The sequence below is a fragment of the Leptonotus elevatus genome, chromosome 15, assembly GCF_054856555.1.
Source record: "Leptonotus elevatus isolate MCC_2025b chromosome 15, RoL_Lele_1.0, whole genome shotgun sequence".
In the NCBI taxonomy this organism is placed as follows: Eukaryota; Metazoa; Chordata; class Actinopteri; order Syngnathiformes; family Syngnathidae; genus Leptonotus; species Leptonotus elevatus.
Window position 1 is genome coordinate 4,566,726 of NC_141253.1, and position 18,222 is coordinate 4,584,947.

General features: G+C 39.9%; 1 long non-coding RNA gene across 1 annotated transcript in view; it reads right to left on the reverse strand.

Annotated features, from left to right (window-relative positions):
- Nucleotides 1-2,205: 2,205 nt before the first annotated feature.
- Nucleotides 2,206-18,222, reverse strand: part of LOC147161659 (uncharacterized) — a 31,067-nt gene continuing 15,050 nt past the window's right edge. Inside the window, exon 6 of the long non-coding RNA XR_015097210.1 lies at nt 2,206-2,474. This is a non-coding gene — a long non-coding RNA (uncharacterized LOC147161659). The remainder of the gene's footprint in view (nt 2,475-18,222) is intronic.

The following is an 18,222-nucleotide window of genomic DNA, read 5'->3' on the forward strand; positions in this document are numbered from 1 at the left end:
TTTTAAAATAAACAAACAAAACTACAAATAATAATAATAATAATATTTATTTATTTTTAAGATTAGATTGAAAAAAAATACTAACCCTGACCATTTTTTATTCTATCAACAAACCGTTATTTTATCAGATATTTTTCTTAATTCTACATAAGTATAAGTATTTGTTATTGGAAACAAAAAATGAGATACACTGATATCCTGCTTTATGTTGAATAGCAATGTTTTGTTTCAGATAACTTATTTATATGCATTTTTTTTTCATCTGAAACAAAACTTTTAGTGTTGTTTTCCAGGATTTAAAAAAAATGTTGGAAAATGAAAGCAAAATTAGAAAAACGCACCAAAAAAAATTCATATAAAATATTTCTGAGATAAATGCTTTTTGGTAAAGTTCAACCAAAGCAACAATTGAGCGGGACAGAAGACGCCAAATGAGCTGCATGAAGATGACAATCTGCTGACACTCAACATCTGGACACATCAGACAAACAGCACGCTGTCCGCAAAAAGCCAGCAGCAGATGGGCCGAGCCAAAACAACATCACCGTCATCACAAAAGGTCACTTGTTTATCAAAACTGCTCTGAAAATGTAATATTATACATTTAATGTCGGGATGAAGTCACGAATGTCATATGTATATCTTGCTTGTTTTTTTTTTTTACCCAGGTGGTTTTCCACAAACGACATCATTATTCCATATGACGATAATTAACCTCTTCAGTGAACATGTTTCGGTTGCACGATTCCCCCGTGTGTGTGTGAAGGTCATTTGGCGCCCCTCCTCTCTATTTGGCAACACTGACTATAAATCACAGAGGAATTGGCATGATGGGTATTCATGAAGGCAGCTCCTGCCTCCTGGTCTTTCCCGCAAGACCCCCCCCCACCCCCTCCCCCCTCATCTCACCAACACCATCACCACCTTTTCCTCACGTCACTCGTAACCTGCACAGATGTGTCCAATAAATAATGCCACGTATGGACAACATCATCTATTACATTGCGCCGGTAGCAGGAATGCCGTATCTTCATTTTTCTGCACCTGACAATCTTGACATTTTAATGAAGTCAGTAGAAGTGCGGTGATACCTTGAGTTGCAAGTTCAATGTGTATCTCAAGTTCTCTATTCGCACTGAAAGGAATGAAAATGCCATCGAGTCATTCAAGCTTCCCAAAAGATATTCGCAGTTTTCCAATGAGAAAGAAGCTACTCAATGTTACTGGACTGCTTTCTGTGGTGTAAAAAGCAGGATTATAGAGGATTTAACATTATATTATTATTTAAGGGGGGAAAGGCTGAGTTTGAAATTCTTTCTGTTTCCATTCTTCTCTGTTCAACAATTTTGAATCAACAGGACATCGCCATCTCATGGCCAAACTTGTTTTCAAAGTTAAGAGAGAAAAAAATAATACAACAATTAGCAGTTTGTAAAGGCGGCAATGAATCTGCACAAACTCACCTCATGATGATTGATGTTACATGGCAAAAGCGTGCTATGAGTGGATGGATGGATGGAAAATGGATGGTTGGATGGATGGATGAATGGACAGAAAATGGATGAATGAAAAAAAAGAAAAAAAAAGAGCAATGATGATGACATGTCAAATCGGTGAAATTACCGAATGAACAATACTGAGCTCTTAGAAAAAGAAAAAAAAGAAAAAAAAGGATGAATTGATGGTTGGATGGATGAATGGATGGAAATGGGTGGATGGTTGGATAGTTGGATGATGGATGGATGAAAAATGGATGGATGGATGGAAAATGGATGGTTGGATGGATGAATGGATGGATGCAAAACGTATGTTTGGATGGATGGAAAATGGATGGATGGATGGATGGTTGGATGATGGATGTATGGATGGAAAATGGATGGTTGGATGGATGGACAGAAATGGATGGTTGGATGGATGGATGGACGGATAAATGTGGATTTGGGGGGAAGTAATCACCATAAATTACTGTTTAAATCCAATTGAAATCCCCCATATTAATTTTGTAATCAGCACAGATTCTCACCGCTTTGATTGAGCAAATGTACCTCCTCAACACATGTTGCACAAATCCACTAAGGTTTGGATCATAATACACGATTAATGGAAAAAAAAATATTGTATCAAATCTCTCCGTTTTGTTCTCATTTTGTGTAATGGTCAATAAATACAACAAAGGCTGAACAGCATCGACTTGCTCACCTGTTCATGCAAACTGCAGTTGACATGTGTGGACATGTGTGCGCACATGCGGCGTCCATCCGTCTGTGTCAACAAGTACGTGTCGGCGGAGGCGGTTGTTGCCGGTGAGAGAGGCGAGTTCGGCCCCCGAGGCGATGACAAAGGGATCAAAGTCTATGTGTCACATATAAATTGCTTTGACCTTTTTTTTCCCCCTTCTTTTTCTTCCTCGCAGAGAGATGCGTGGCCGGCTGGCGACGAGGGACCTTGTGGCCGACTGGAAAGAATGCTCGGGTCTGCGAAAACATGAGCGAACGGCAAATGTAGAAATTAACAGTTCTGCATGTCCTCACCATCGGATGAAAGCACAATATTTAGTTTGAGAGCATTTGAAAAAATGATAACAGGAAGTGTTTCAGCACAGCCTAGTTTTTGTTGAAAATGATTGAATGTCCATCCTCTGTAATCCTGATTTTTACGCCTACAGAAAGTGTACATTGTAATGTACATTGTTGGACATGATTATTATAAGATGATAAGTTTGTAAGTTTGGAAGAAACGGGATTTGTTTACTGTAAATTAGAGGGGTTAGACGATTAAATTTTTTAATTGTAATTAATCGCATGACTTCGATAGTTAACTCCCGATTAATCGCAAATTATATATCTGTTCTAGATGGAAAAAAATTAAAAAATCTACAATTTCATACTCTTGTTAACACCCCTACTGTAAACACAATGAAGGAATGGTACACTTTTGTTGTGTTTAAATGTGTTTGTTTTTTATTTTGAAAAAAAATCAAAAATAATTCATGTTTACATTTCATCTAAAAATATAATATGACCCCTTTGCACCAAGATTTGCCCAGCCGCTGCGTGTGTGCAAATCCGCGCTTCTAACAAGCACGCGGGTCAGTGGTGTTAATTCAGGTGTATGCGAGCAGCCCACTCATGTACGCTTCCACCATTCATTTCGCCTCGTCAGCCCATTAACTAAAGTGGCCATTTTGTGTTAGAGCTCTCCGTGGCGACACACTTGACCACTTAAATACATTTAGCTTCTTGATGGCCGCATAAGTAGTCTTCACGCGTGGACCTGTTGTCCGCGGCCATCTGCCCACCACGACGAATGTCTATAAATGGACCCCCCCCCCCCACCTCCGGACACTTGACTTGTGCAGTGTGGCGGTGACGCTGTCGGACAAATACGATATTCATGCGTAAGAGTGGGGGAACGGGGGTGGTGATGTGCTTTTGCTTTTCTCCTCCTCAAGCTGCCATCGCTAATTGAAATTTCTGAAGTGCAGCGTGTTTAATAATGGAATTAATTTCCCGTGCAAAGTGCATCAGATTGAGCGTCGCGGCATGCGGTGCGGGATGTGAGCTCCAGGCAGGGACGAAGAGGAAACAGCGGGAAAAGTGTGACGGAAATAATCATTATACCCTTACTAGTTGCTCATTCATTAGTTTTATTTATCGTTAATGGCAATTTCTACTACAATGGTGCCTTGACTTACAAGTTGAATTGGTTCCTATGAGCGGTGACATACAAGGGGTGGGGGTGGTGGGCTGGGGGGGGGGGGTGATATACGTCATAATCTTTGTCTTATATGTTAATGAGTATAAAATAAAAACTAACAACAAAATCAGCAAAAATCATCGCAAAAATATCATCCAATTAAATCAGCCAGCCAATTAATCGGTCAATACCAATATTAACTCATTCACTGCCATTGACGGCTATTGACGTCAAAAATTCATTATTTCATTCATCATATAAAAATTAACTATTTATTTTAGTTGAACATTTTTTCCCACTTTGTTAACAAGAGTATGAAAAACTAGAAAAAAAATTATTGTACATTTAGAACAGATGTAAAATGTATGATTAATCGTGAGTTAACAATTCAAGTCATGCGATTAATAACGATGAAAAATTTTAATCGCTTGACGCGATTTAAAAAAAGAAAAGAAAAGATTATTGCAAATTTTAAACAATTAATCATAATTGATTGCATGACTTAACGAGTTAACTCACGATTAGTCACAAATTTGATATCTGCTCTAAATGTACAATAAAACAAATTCTAGGTTTTCATACTCTTGTTAACAAAAGTGAAGAAAAAAAGTTCAACTCATAGAAATAGTTCAAATGAATATTTGACGTCTATAACCGTCAATGGCAGTGAATGAGTTGATGGACGCAGATTGCTACAGATGTGACTTGCATATCCAAATTAGCTGACTAGGATGAACCGAGAAAAATGCTGACATCTGCCAGATTGCTGAGAATTTAAAAGATCTATAATCAGCCTAATTCTTAGGACAAGGATTCTTAGGTGTTTTTATTTATTTTTTTAGATCAATGTTGTTGTTGCTTTAATTTGATAAAGGCATCCCTGATGGAGAATCTGTAGTGTTTTATTTTCTGATTTGCTATACTTTATTCTTTATTCAAGACCCAGAGGGGTCCATAACACAGTAAAAACAAACAAGTATAATTAATGACAACTTTAAGAATCACTGGTCTATACTATAGAAGAACACATTCCAATGTAGATCAAAGTCTCAAATTGCAGCGGTGATGAAATGAAGCAAACAACTATCTACGAGCTGCCTGCAACAAATTAATTTGGCAAGGAGGCGTCACATTGAAACACTTAATTAATTGTGTTGCTTTCGGAGCTGTGTGGGTGGTAGTCCCCCCGACCCCCCATCCCCGCACACCTTTTTTCTTTTTTTTTTACTGAAAACACTACGCTCAGCACAATAATGTCACACCCAGCTCAGGCAAGACATATTAGCCTAATGAAATGTTCACTGACTGTAATTGTTGTACGGCGATGGCGAGAATTGCAGAGGACAAAAAATAAAATAAATAAAATAAAAATCTCAGATCAGAATTAAAGATCTAGAAATGGATGCAGGAGGAAGAGCGCCGCTCTGCTGTCCATGAGGTGAATCATCGCAGGGACACCGAGACATGGAGTGGAGTTCAAACACTCAATGATTACACCTCTTTAGATGTCAAGTACATTTCCATTTAAAGTGCTTGCTTAAACAGCCATGAAAGGCGATCTCCAGCTGCTGTGTGCACACTGGGAAATGAACGAGGACGCCCCCCCCCCCCCCCCCCCGAAGACCCTCGAGCTGTGCAATTGTTGGATAAAACAAGTGCAGAGAGACGGTGGCTGCCAATGGAGTCGCGAAAAGGGTAATATTGGAAATGTGGAGAACTTTCCTTTAATCTCCCTTACAATCGGTGTATTTCCTTGGGTTTGTTACTTTGAATTTAGAAGGAGTTGTTTAAAAATGATGCTAAATGATAAAAATGATTTTAAAAATTAGGGTAAGAAATGTGAAAACAGTCAATGAGAATGTCACATTGTCAGTGTCTTACAATTTTTAAAAACTAATATTCAATGTTTTATTTCATTAAAAAATATATTGTATTTTTTTAAATTCAATGTTTAAATTATTGTCATTATTTTCAAATTTTTTGTATTTTATTTTTAATCAACATGGTATTGTAAAAATGCTTAAAATGGTAGCAGTTGTGATCTGACTTCTCTATTGAGCATGATTTTCATTGTGATTGGTTCATTTTGCATATAGCCACGCCCCCAGTTTGTCACTAAGGAACTGTATAATTAAGGAACTGCAGTAAATTAAGCAGATGTTTGGGGATCATTACTACTAGTGCGGTACTTCTGAACGCAGCCACATTCTTAGCTATAAGAGGGTGTGCACACTTGTGCAACATTACCTCAGTCGTCTTTTTTGACTTCCCTTTATCATTAATGTGAGGTGTGCAGACTTTTCCATCCGCCGTATGTTGTTTATTAGCAGCTAGCCTAGCTCACCTGCAAGGCGCCGCCGCCGTAAACAACATGAATGATGTGCGGGCCCGGCGAGCGTTTTATTAAATTACGCATTTCAGCCACACGTCAGCGTGCGCCTCTCTGATTCATTCCCTTTAATGACTTTGCTGATGTAGACTGTCATGCTGTAATGAAAAGGTAAAGACAAGCAAGCGGCGGCGCCGTAAATAAGTCTCGGCCGCATGAGGAATAATGACAGGAGTTTAATGTCCAATTAGATTAAAAGGCTCTCTGACACAAAAGCGGGATGCTGAGTGCACTGCTCAATGAGCCCGCGCGAGACATTGATTAACGCTAAACAGATCTATTATTCCCGCGCAAGGTAGTGAACAACAGCTCTACCTGCCACGGCTCTGCACGTCGTAAAAAAAAACGCCGGGTGCCGCGTCCGCCCGGCCCGGCGGGTTTGATCAAGATTAACAGAGCGGGCCGCTAACGGACGGATGAACCCTTCGCCGCGCGGACTTGTCAAGGACGTCCGGTCCGTGTTTTCTACTTCAGCGTGGCGCGCGCATGCGCATATAACGGCGCAAGTTCAACACGGCTGCTCCCATAGGAAATCACGGCAATTACATTTCATTTGTTCCATAAAACCCTTATGAACCGAACGGCCATAAGAAGTTAACCACGCGTAAAACTAAATAACATTAACGCTGACTTTCACGCCGTGTTCTGCCCACGTTCGATGGCGTAGGCAAAAAAAGTGACTCACTTTCACTTCACTCAAAATGGCTGCTTGCAAACAAAATGGCTGACTATTTCGTTACAGTGTTGCCACAGTTACTTAGTTACTGACTACTTGCTTTTAAAAGTAACTTAGTTACTTTACTGATCACTTGAAGTAACTTACATTACAATTTACTTTCATAGTTACAGTCAACAGATGCCAACAGCGTAAAATTAACTTAGTCATTCTACTAAATAGTACTTGCTTTAAAGAGTAACTTAGTTACTTTACTGATTACATGATTTTTTTTAAGCAACTAAGTAACGTAGGCACTTAACTGATCACTTGTTTCTCGAAATTACTAAGTTACATTACAAGTTACATTCAGCAGATAGCAACAACCCTGTTTAACATAAAAATTGACACCCGGTTTTGCCTGAATGTTCTCAAGCTTTAAATACAGTCACTATGTGCAAGCTCAAAATAAAAATAAAAACCTAAAGTAACCTCGATTCTTAACTGATTACTTGATTCTAAAAGTAACCAAGTTACTTTACAAGTATGTGCAAGCTAACAATAAAACAAAAAATCTAAGTAACCTAGTTACTTCGCTGAATGCTTGATTTTATAAGTAACTAAGTAACTTAGTTACTTAACTGATTACTTGATTCTAAAATGAACTAAGTTACATTAAGAGTTACTTTCATAGTTGCATTCAGCAGATGCCAACAACCCAGTTTAACATAAAAATGGCACCCGGTTTTGCTTGAATATTTTCAAGTTGGAAATACAGTCACTAAATAAAATAAAATTAAAAAAAGTTGTATGGTTGTGGTGACCTTTGTCCTCTTTTACCATTACTGGTAACCTTCTGCGGTGACGTCACAGATCCAAAGAAAAGGTGAAACCTATTTTGGGTCCCTACGAAAAAGGTTTGCGAAACTGGTTTAGACACTTATCTTAAGTCTAACAACTTTTGATGTGTGATGATTATTCAGACTCCAAGTTTTGCTTGTGCGCTGTCATTCTTTTTTTACACACTTAATGTGCACTAAATTGCTCTTAAGGGTGCCTGTCATGTAACTTTTCCACAATTTATGCATTGAGGGAATATTGTTTTCCCTTTGCCTGTTTGACCAAATGCTAAAAGACAAGCGCTTGCACTCACGTACGAGGTCACGTACACAATATGAGTCACGGAGGACGGTAGCGCTCGTTACGTAGTGAGTCGACGAAGGAGGTAAAAATGTTTGAGTGCTCCGCTAACAGTGCGCTTGTCTCATTGATTTAGCTGCATGCAAATCGAAAAGGCATAAACGTCGTGACTGGAAGATGAGGCCAAGATAATTTTTTATTCAAGGCACTTCTGGTTTAATGAAATAACAAAGAGGTCAGGCGCGCACTCAGACGTTAATGTTGCAAGTTTGTTTTCATAAATGACTACAAACAGAAAACATGTTGACTACGTCAAATTTGTATTCATTAACATTGACTTGACCTTAACTCACTAACTGACAGTCGTTTCAGAGCAGAGTTGCCAATATTGCCAACTAAACTGCTACGTGCCACTACTGATGACTGACAACACATTTCCTAGCTGATCCACAATATTGATGGGGTTCGACCAAGTACAACGGTGACTTGAGTTACAAGTTCAATTTGTCACATGATCAAGTTCTGAACTAAAAATGTTTTTAATTTATCTCAAATTGTCGTTGTCCATTGAAATGAATGGAAATGACATTAATCCGTTCCAAAAATGTTAGTATATGTTGTTTTTTTAAATTATAATTTTATACTTAATAACAACATATAAATAATGATATAATGAAATACAATGTATAGAAATAAACCCGTTTTCAAAGTTTTTTTTTTTTTTGCTTCAAGTCAGTAGACATTGCGCTGCTCCTGGTGTCTGTGGCCATTAGGGGGCAGTATAATACAAACAAACACTTTAAATATCTTAATATTAAAAGTTTCTGGAAATACACTGATATTTCCCATTCCAGCAACATGATACAGGGATTTAAACGGTCAAATCTTGGGCCTTTGTGTGTGGAGTTTGTTCTCCCCATGATGATTCCTCCAACTATCAAAAACAGGCATGTTTTTTTGCATCAGTGGAGACTCTAAATCACTCACAAAGGCGTAAAATGGAGTGTGAATGCTTGTTTGTAAACACTGTAAAAGCAATAATACAACGCTTATTGCATGTTTGCAGCAGAAAACATTTGTTTCTCTTTTTTTCTCACACTTACGCACCCACACTTAGAAAACTATATCTGAATTCTTCACAGCATTCAAGCATTTGCTTCTTGGCATAAATGCATCTTGTTTTTCCCGCTCCATGTTTCTGCCATCGCTTCAACAGTGTTAAAGCTTTTGAATGCGTTTCAATTGTTGCTTTGTATTTCAACACAGCCGCTGCCGTGTTCCACACAAACAAAAGGTATAATGAGGGGGGGGGGGGGGGGCAGCGTCTCAATTCTACTGTGCGGAGAATTAGCTGAGAAAGTTGCACGGCTCTAATAGCAGAAATGGGGAGGGGGAAAAAGTTAATTAACTAGGTGAGCCTTGGGGGGGCTACAAAAACGCATCCCCAAGCAACGGCAGAGAGCCAGAATGACCCCGGGCTAAATCAGACCTGCTTACTGATACAGAAAATGTGATTGCTTTTCATATTTCCAACATGATTTTTTTTTCCTTCTCTCCCTTGGGAGTCAGTCACTCAGAACATATTACAATAGGTCGCGTTTCAAAAAGGTGGAAAATAGAGAAGAAAAAATAAAGTGCAAGTGGGAATCTGCTAGCTAGCTATATGAATGCTAATAAAATAGCATAATCAAAAATGAGACAACACCAGGGAAAGAATTAAAAGCTTGTTGAAGTAGAGAGGCCAGATTATATGAGGCTAAAATAGCATACCACGCGCACACCAAACCAAGAAACCTCTCACATAAAAATAATCATGCGTGCACCTGACACACTCACACACCCAAAAACTCACTTACAGGTAAAAAAAAACGAGAAAAAAAAACGCTAACACCAAACAACAAAAGTCTCCCCCACATGAAAAAAACTCACACACTAAAAAAACTCATACATCAAAATCTACCATACAAAAAACCTGAGTCACACACACAAAACTTTTTCAACCCTACCAAACGCAACTCTCTTAAATATCAAAAAACATCTTAGACATAAAAAATCTCCCACACAAAAATGTATTCATTCCCCAAAAAATATAACATCAAAAACATTTTTCTCAGGTAAACCACAGAACCTCTTAAACACAACAAATCTCACACACCAAAAAATACACACAAAAAACACATGCACACCTATAACAACTCACACACAACAAAAAACAAAAAACTCACTCGCATCAAAAAACTCACACTCACCAGAAACATCTCATGCAGCTTACCAAAAAAAAAACTCACATCCACCTACAAGATTACACACTAAAATTGTCTCGCTCACCTGAAAAACTCTCACACAGCAAAAATTCTCATGCTCAACAAAAAGAGTCTCATATACAACAAAAAACTCTTGATGCACAAAAATCTTTCAAAGACATCAAAAAGCTCTCAGATTAATCAAAACACTTCTCTCACACACACACACCAAAAACTTGTCACTAAAAATACTCACACTGACAAAAACTCTCACGCACACACAAATCGCATAAACAAAAGCATCGTACACACACACACAAAAACTCACTGTCACCAAGAAAACTTACACACACCAAAATATCTCTGTTACACTAAAGAACCTCACTCACACACACACACAAAACATACATTCTGATTGGCTGTGCTATGTAAGTCCCGCCCCCAGTCTGTTGCCAAATTATGGGCTGTATTGAGTGGTCAAACGACCTCCCAAAAATGAATATGGTCTCAGTATTGCGGTTATACACCTATTGAGGGAGGGTCTGCAAGGTATTCCCCCCCCCCCGCTATGAGGTGTCGCTGTGTGTAAACACAAGATGACCTCTAGAGCATAGGTGTCAAACTCCGGTCCTGGAGGGCCCGCAGTCCTGCAAGCTTTGGATGTTCCCGTTCTCCAACACAGCCGATATATGATCAGCTCATCAGCGAGCTCCGCGTAAGCCCGATAACGATCCTGCTGATTGGAATCAGCTTGTGCTGGAAGAGGGGAAACCTCCAAAACCTGCAGGACTGCGGCCCTCCAGGACCGGAGTTTGACACCCTCTGCTCGAGAGGGTAAGAATTATTTTTTTTTTATACTATGTACATTTTTTGGGGTACTTCTGGGAAGAGTTTGCCATTAGAGGACACGCTAATGAGGCCATTTGTTTGAGGGAAGAGCGCAGAATACACAAGCGTCTGGTCGCATAACTAACAGGAAGCTCTGGTTGCCCTCTTCACCTGTGTGTGTGTGTGTGTGTGTGTGTGTGTGTGTGTGTGTGTGTGTGTGTGTGTGTGTGTGTGTGTGTGTGTGTGTGTGTGTGTGTGTGTGTGTGTGTGTGTGTGTGTGTGTGTGTGTGTGTGTGTGTGTGTGTGTGTGCGTGCGCGCGTGTGCATTCGTGAACGTGCGTGTACACGCGTGTGTGTGAATGTGATGTATGCCCGTCACCTCCTTGTTAGGGTGACAGTAGAGGATAACAATCAGCAGAAGACAAATGATGTGCTCTCCGTTGCCCTGCTGCGTCACCCTTGACCCCCCCCCCCTCCCCCTCCCCCACCCCCGTCTACCTGATGATGTCTCTCTGACACGCTACAACAGCTTAATCTATACTGTCGGAACACATACACCTCATTTATTTTCGTCCCCCCGGGCCCTCTCGCCGGTGGGACATGCCCGGAACACCTCTCCAGGGGAAGCGTCCAGGAGGAATGCGAAGCAGATGTCCAAGCCACCTCAATTGGTTCCTCTCAACGCGGAGGATGACCGAGCAGACAAGACCCCAAGATACTTGAACTCGGGATCTAATCCCCGACCCGGAGAGGGCACTCCGACCTTTTTTCCGACTGAGGAACGCGGTCTCGGATTTTGGAGGTGCCGATTTTCATCCCAACCGCTTCACACTCGGCTGCGAAGCGCACAACAGCATCACATCATCTGCAAAAAAGCAGTGATGCAATGTTGAGGCCACCAAACCGGACCCCCTAGAAATTCCGTCCATAAAAGTTATTAACAGAATCGGTGACAAAGGGGCAACCTTGGCGGAGTCCGACCCTCACTGGAAACAAATTTGACTTACTGCCTGCCAGAAACGCGGACCAAACTCTGACATCGGTCGTACAGGGACCGAACAAGCCCGTATCAAAAACGTTTCTGGAAATTTACCAGGTATTTTCAAATCATCTCTATGGTGTTTGAAAATTGGTCTACAGTGACTGAATCCCTTGAAAGGTTTCTGGATAGTCTCCAAGTCTCTGTGGTTTCGTGGTTTGCAAATCTGCCTCTCTGTGGAGTTAGCAGCTTCTCCTTCATTCGCTAAATTTCGCAGCTCAACGTATCACAGAAATTTTAAGGAACGTTTCTGGGAATTTACCCATCCGGTAGTAGTTCTACAGTGGATTTGGCAGTGAGTGCATCTGCCGAATACGTAATACGAGATCTGGCTACGAATCTCTGGTGTTTTGCCTTGTGGCCTCGCAGTGGCCATTATTAGCAGGTGGCATGTCAGCTACTCTGTTCTGGGTTTTCAGACACATGATGGGTGTCCTCTGGGTAGTGTCCTCTCGCACATCGAGAGAGGGGTGCAAAAAAAAAAAAAAAAAAAAAAAAAAAAAAGTATTAGGTTGGGGGTGATGCGTTGTTAATGACCATCTGCTCAGAGTACACTGTTTTAATGAAGATGGATGAAGGGGGGGACTGACCAGGGGGCTCCACATGTCAACTTGAACATTCGATGAAAGTTAAAAACAGAAGTCATCCCCGAAGAAGGATGTTCAGCCAACTTCAATTTTAAAGGATTTGGTACTTTTTTTTTTTGTACTGTTAAATTATCAGTTCATCATTAATGAACAGTGACTCTCGCGGGCTGATAAAATTAAAATTGTCATTTTCAGTTTATTAAAATGTTATGAGTTCATTAAGACCCAAAAAATGACGGTATATCTTTATCTATTAATCGGAGTATTTTTTGTATTGTGCGAAAACGTATTGTTCAGCCGTTAAAGGGAGTCCTCGAGTTACGCTGTACGCGACCTTTACGGCGGCCGTGCCTTGTCCTTAGCATCTTCTTTTTCGTTAATTTTTCACAGTAATCACGCCATTTTAAAGTTATTATTTAAAGTTGTGTTGTTGTTACCACCAGCAACGGACGTCCATCGAGCAGGTTGGCGCGTCACATTTCCGTGTTTACGTTTGAATTGGCTCCGCTCTGCCGTCCGTCAGCAATGAATGTCCGTGCGGAAACACAAAATATTGGTTACGTTTTTTTTTTAAATTACTGTACAAAGTATTTTGATGTAAATATCGGCTTAAGTCGAAATTCGGGCTACATCGCCAGCATAGGAACAGAATTCCGCCGTAACTTGAGGACTCCCTGTATAGAGCGCTTAAAACATCAATGCTAAAAAAAAATAAAAAAATAAAAAATAAATAAAGAGCAATGATGATGACATTTCCGAATGAACAATACTGAGCTCTTTATTAGAGAAAAAAGAAGAAAAAATAAAAAGCAAAAAAAAATAAAAATAAAATAAACATCAATGCTAGCCACAAACATGTCAGTGGCATTTACCTTTTATGTTAGCATTTAGCTAGCTTGTTTTAAATACACAGCGTGTCAATTCTTTTTGGTTAAAGAAAACTGATTAAAAAAATGTTTTTAAGAAATGTTCACTAGTTGTCAAATTTGTGCTCATGAATTGAACTGAGTTTACTGCCAACAAGTCAAGTCAGCTTGCAAGTCAAAGCGTAAAAAGGGGCTGAATGAAACTCATCTCAAGGCAACCGCCGTTATCGCATTCCCTTCTCAATGATGAGCGTAAAAGCTGTATCTCAGCGCTCACCGTCGTCTCGTTGCTCCAGCAGAAGTGTCAGCGTGCAGCATTCGCACCCCGAGGCCTCACCTCACCGATTGTGCGCTAAAATTAAAAACGGAGGCCCACGGCCATGGCGGCAAGCTCCAAACAGTCAGCGGCGCTTCTTATTATTAAGAGTCATCCTGCTCAAAAAGCGCGCAAGCGGGGGGAAAGGTTGAATAAAGCGGCGAAGCCTGCAGAGGACATCCCTTTTTACCGCAAAGGTTGTCGGAGACGTCAGACGTCGGATTGATGGAGGGAGATGGAGGACGCTCAGAAGAACATCACCCGCGCACTCGTCTTCATCTCGTGACAGAAGTCACAAGATGACGACGAGGTAGAGGTCGGCGCTAGATCAAATGACGGAAGCTGTTTTTTTTTGTGTGCACTATTCATTGCCTTTTGAGCTTGGCAAACACATGAATCGAATGCCAAACAATACAGGAGGTTGCCACGAGATGGCGCCAAAGCCCTGGCTAATAGGAAAGTAGTAAAGTTGGTCAATTTGAGTTAGAAATTATATTCACTTGACTCATTGAGCAGCAAAAACTTCTTGTCCAGCATGAATTTGTTAACTACATTATTTTTCATCAACAATTAATACCTTACCAACTTCCTCAGCGCTGGTGATGTCATCTTCAGTGCACAGCAAGTAGAATTTGTTTAACTCATTCAAACCCAAAAACGTATAAATATGTTTTTTTTAAATAATTTGTCTTGCACTCCCCAATTTTTTTTATACATTTTTTTTTTATTTTATGCTAGAGCATACAGAAGCCTTTGATACAACCTCTGACATGAAGCGGTCGCTTAAGCAATGGTATTTATTACAAAAAACGGCCAGCAGGTGGCAGCAGAGTGTTTTCAACTGGTTTGTGAATAATGATGAAACTTAATTATATTCTCATGCTGCAAAACGGAAATAGATACAAATATTTATCATTTTCCCTGATGAAAGAAGAGACTCTCATCTTTCTTTTTGGTATGTTCCATGTTTTTATAGCAATACAGCAGAATATTCTGTGGACCAAAATCCAGTAAAACAGCCGGGAGCGAAGGGGGTTGCTTCAGTGAAAATGGTGGGAGTGAATGAGTTAAAGGCATTAATTCTACATGAAATTACCAAATTTATTCTGGACAAAATGTGAATTTTTTACCGCTGAAAATGGCTCAAAGAGGATCCCTTTCAACTTGCAAGCCATCGCTTAGCCCAGGGGTGGCCAAGTTTGGTCCTCGAGAGCCGCTATCCGACCTGTTTTCCATGTTTCTCTCCACTTACACGCCGGGATCAGGATCGTCATCAGGCTTCTGCAAAGCTTGCTGATGAGCTGATCATTAAATGTTGCTACGCTGAAGGAGGGAGATTGAGAGACATTAATCTGGCCATTGCTGATTCTTGATCACAAGGGGGTAAAAACACTGAAAATTGGCCCAATTGTTGGTATGAGCGTTTACATTTACGATTCATCAGTACAAATACATTTCTGAGTGCATCGGAGAGGAAATTACATAACACACCCAACACTTCGGGATAATCGGGCCTTTGCTGCTTTTGATCGTAAAAAAAAGAAAAATGGTCAAGTTCAGCCATATTGTCAATGTTGATCCTGATACTTTTCCAAACGAGGCAGGAAAAAATCCCTTTTAACACACCACAAGATAATCGGTCACAGACATCCAATAATCAGGCCTCTGCTGACTTTCTTCGCAAGTTGAGAGAAAACGCTCACATTTAGTACGATTGTCAGAACCTAACACAGCACTTGGCCGCGCCTCGGAGTCGTTATGAAGAGGGATGACGCCAATGCGCTGACATCTCCCACACTTAGTGTGGCCCACTTAAAAGGATTGACTCAGCTCTCACTGACCTTGCGTTATTAGCAAATCAAAAGCAGATTAATTAATCACGGGTGGGCGCTCAAAGAGTGTGCGGCGTGCATTACCCTAAGTGACTGTTGCAGTATAACTTCCGAAAGGAATCGGCCCGTCCTGACACCCCAGCGCCGATACTGTCACCTAAATTGGATCCTGCGAGTGGGGGAGAGTCTATTAGTGCATGAATTCCGCCGCAGAGCTTTTAACTCTTATGAATCATCTCCCTCAAATTTCACGTCAGACATATTGTACTTTTATGTGAGGGCTGCAAAGAAAGGTGAAGAGAAAAAAAAAGGGGGGGGGGGAACAGCACTTGGCTTGTTGTCTAGAACTGCAGGAAGGAGTACATGCACCAAGGCGCTGCTGCGGGCGTTTGGAATTTTGACGAGAGGAGCGAACACGCTTCCGAAGCTATTCCCTCCTGTTACTCTCTGACATTTGGAAAACACAACACTCGGTTTGGAAGATGGAGGGGAGCCAAGAAGCGCGTTTGGGTGTGAAGACGCAAAAAGACGACCGGTCTGTCGACTTCATCCGTCTGGATGTGTGCTTGGTATCTGAAATGCAGACAGCAGCTGCGATGTAAGCTGGACAAACTGCAATGTTTAAAGGTCCCCTGCCACAATTAAAAAAAAATAATATATATATATATAATCTTTGATGACCTTTAATTGGGTTTGCAAGATAATTTGGGTTTTAAATGGCCAGGATGCCCTTTTCAAGCTATTTTCGTGGGTAAAAAAAAAAAATGCCTGTGACTGAGAAATAATTATATATATATTTTTTTTTACTTTGATCATACAAGATATCACACTGTTTTTGTTTCTAAAAGTACATAAGATAAATGTCACCAGGATTTAAACTGGTAAAAATAATAATAATCTAATACCAATCATTTATATATATATATATATATATATATATTTATTTATTTATTTATCACTGACAACAGTTTTTATTTATATTATATAGGATAAATGTCATCAGGTTTTTAGTTGCTAAAAATATATATTTCAAATTTATTGCACTATCACCGATAACACCATTTAAATGTATTTAACTGCTTTGCATATGCTAACCTGCAGCATAATGAAATCCATTTCCCTTGCATTTTTCTGTATGTCTCCCACAGTTGAAAGCAATCAACGTGCACCGCACTGTGAGTGACCACTGTTAATAATCACAATAAAATTTAATGAAAGACTATAAAAACAACACTATAGAGTTACGATTCTACATTATTTCACCTCATCAACGAATGACCTGGCCCATCTTGCGTGCTGTAAAAAACCAAGTGAGCAAGAAATGTTTACAAAGTTGAGGTTGTTTATCACTTTGCCGTGGTGCAGTATGATGCAGTGCCACTGCAGACTACAAGCACAATAACGAGCATATTGTTAATTAATGCCTCTCTGACAGCGCTGTATTGGATCTCAGTAGAATGTGTAGGCAATACCTAATGCTGTGGCTGATTCCTCCATAAACGCTCCTGGCTGACAACCCATCAGTGTGCCAATACTACCCCCTGCAGGCGAGTGGGACAATTACAGAAATGTATTTAATGAAAAATGTGCAAGTGGTAGAAGATGTTAGATATATTTTCATGAAATTAAAGGGGAGGGTGGGGGTGTTAAGAGAAAGTTAGATTTTTGCCAAATTGAGAATGTGAAAGAACATTTTATGACTTTGGGGCCCACAAGAGGTTTTGAGTCTCAAAAGCAATGAGATAAAAAATGCCTTGAGTTCACACAAATACAGAATTTAAATTCTGTAGAAATTGTATGAAATGTAAAATGTGAGACTTGGATTAACCAGACATGAATCTGGTTAACTTATTAAGCAATATGAGGAGTTAAACTATCAGAATGACACTTTTCAATCAAAATCAAATGTAATTTTGTCTTGAGAGAATAATTGATACAGCTCTCATAATTAATGTCGGTAGTTTGTTCAGGTGACAGTACAATTGTCTATCACCACTCAGTACAAGCAACGCTAGTTTCCATGGCAACCAGAGCACAACCCACACGGCAAACGTTACAGGCCCAAAAAAAACTTAACGACTTAAATAATGCTTGAAACCAAGGAGGTTTAAATGTCGTAAGGAATTTTATTATTACAATATATAGGCTAGTATTCACTTTTTGTCTCAAAAACAAAAAAAGTGTCAGTGCATCCCTAGTGACAAATAATTTTTTTCACAATGAATGAATGGCCTCTCTTACTTTGCTTTATTTTAGGGGGAAAGAAAATGAAATTAAAATACCAATATAAGGAGAAAAGTATCTTGGAAAAAAAGTTACTTTTTTTGCTAAAAGTGTAATTATGTACGCAAAAAGTGCATCAGCAATTTTCAAAGGGGGGAAAAAAAATTCCTCAACGTTAATGATATTACAAGTTCACATTGGAGGGGGAAAAAAGTTACTGGAGACAGAAGAATGAGATTTGCGCACCCACCCATTCCAACACGGTGCCTGTTACAACACTGCTGTTGCTCACTTTGGACTCACAGCAGAACAGAAGACTTTGCCTATCGCGACATGTCACCGAGGAGATCGGCCGCAACAACAAGTGAGTTCACTTTTCTCGGACCTATTATTCAATATTGCATATCT